The sequence below is a fragment of the Camarhynchus parvulus genome, chromosome 1A (genome assembly GCF_901933205.1).
Source record: "Camarhynchus parvulus chromosome 1A, STF_HiC, whole genome shotgun sequence".
Taxonomy (NCBI): domain Eukaryota; kingdom Metazoa; phylum Chordata; class Aves; order Passeriformes; family Thraupidae; genus Camarhynchus; species Camarhynchus parvulus.
Genome location: NC_044586.1, coordinates 39,999,296 through 40,001,316, shown reverse-complemented (window position 1 = coordinate 40,001,316; position 2,021 = coordinate 39,999,296).

Below are 2,021 nucleotides of genomic sequence, written 5' to 3'. Positions count from 1 at the left end.
TTCCTTTTTCTTTTTTTTGTTTTGTTTGTTGGGTTTTGGCTTTGTGTGTGTGTGTGTGTGTGTCTGTGTGTGTGTTTTGAGGTTTTTTTGGAAGAAAATAGGCCTTATGCTACATAATAGTCTGATATGCTGCTGACACAAGAAAGCAAACAGAGTTTACATTCCAGGTGGTGGTAACTTTTCTTTTGCTTTTTGATCTTAAAACCTCCATTACATGCAGAGGTGACACATAACTTGCACACCTAATTTATAATCCTTTAATCCTCAAATATTTTTCTCATTCTAGGAAATTGAATGTTAGATCAATGTCTAGTCTATATTTGCTCAAATATTGTTTAGTTGACCTTTATTTTACACTTTCCTTATCTGAATGTTATGCTTGATGTATGTTCTTGACAAGGAGTAGCAACAGATACACTTATAATGGCCAGATATCCCAGACATCTTGTCATTTTCTACACAAAATGCAAAAAAAAAAAAAAAAAGCAAAGAGCATTGAGGCAGAACTATGCTTTTGTCTTCAGTGTGATCTTTCAAGGTCAAAAAAGATGTGTTAATGAGGCAATTTAGCATGTAATAAATAATGCATTTTCCATTGCATGGGTTATATTTCTACTACTATCTAGGTTTCTGTTTGCTGCATTTTCAATCCCACCTTTCTATGAATAGCAATGTTCAAGTGTTTAACGTAAAGATGAGTGTATAACTATATTTTTATTTCAAAACTACCAATCATGTAAAATATAACATTATACTTCTCATACTGTTTTTCCATTTTTTGCTACAACATCTGAAAACAGAATACATCAAGGCAGCTTCTCACACATTGAAAAAACTCACATATATTGACAATATTTGTAGATGTACACATTTTGTGAGGCAGCTTTCCAGCTGGCCCACAGCATATACTAGTGCTCCATGTAGTTCTTTCCCAGGTGAAGGGCTTTGCACTTCTCTGTGTTGAACTTCAGGAGGTTCCTGTCAGCCCACTTCTCCAGCCTGCTGAGGTCCTTCTGGATGTCAGGATGATCTGGCATATCAGCTTCTCCTCCTAGTTTGATGGTGTCTTCAAATTTGCTGAGGGTACACTCTGCCCCACCATGTTAAATAGAAGTGGACCCAGTATAGACCCCTGGAATATATGACTACTGAATGCCCTCCAACTAGATTTTATTCTGCTAATCACCACCCTCGGGACCAGGCCATTCAGCCAGTTTTCAGTCCATCTCACTACCTGCTCATGCAGAATGTACATCCATAGTTTCCCTGAGGACCATAAGGTACCTGGAAATGGTTTCCAGGATTAGATACTTTATCAAGCCCTAGAATTATGTTCTAATAACAAAACCTACTTGATCCAAACCAAGAAACCACATTCATTCTGCCTCTTGAAACTGAATTTCTGAATAGAAACAAGTGAAAAAAATCACAGGCCTTGAAATATGTGAAAGAGGGCATCTTTCTATGTAAGTCATCTAAAAATTCAGGCTAAGCAGAACTGCAGTTCTGTTCCCTCTGTCTGGAACTGGGTTTAATGTTTTTCTATGATCTATTGTAAAAATTACTTCTTTTAGGTGCTGAATTGCTCCATAGAGGTGATTAGCTCTAGATACTAATAATAAGAAACAACTAGGATGCTGATTTCCTGAGCTTGTTCCTGTAAGTTATATACCTGAGATAAGCAGGATGACGCTGGGTACAGGAATTTTGTTTGCAGTTTTGAAGCCTCAGCCAACTGCTTCTGATGTGACAACTTTCCCTGTTTTGAGCAAGCAATTATTAACAATATATATAAAGTACTTTTTGATATATCACATCAGCTATTTGTTGTTCTTTGTTCAGTTTTAGGAACCTAGCCTGTTCCCACTGACTTCCGAAAACATGGGAATATATGGGAACAAGCCTTCCAGACTGCAGCACTGCTGACCTGATCCAAGGTAACAGCAGTGGAAGGGTGTGACACACTTTCCATAGCAGATTCATGAGAGATGGGCAGAGTACAATGTGCTCTTGCAAGCCCA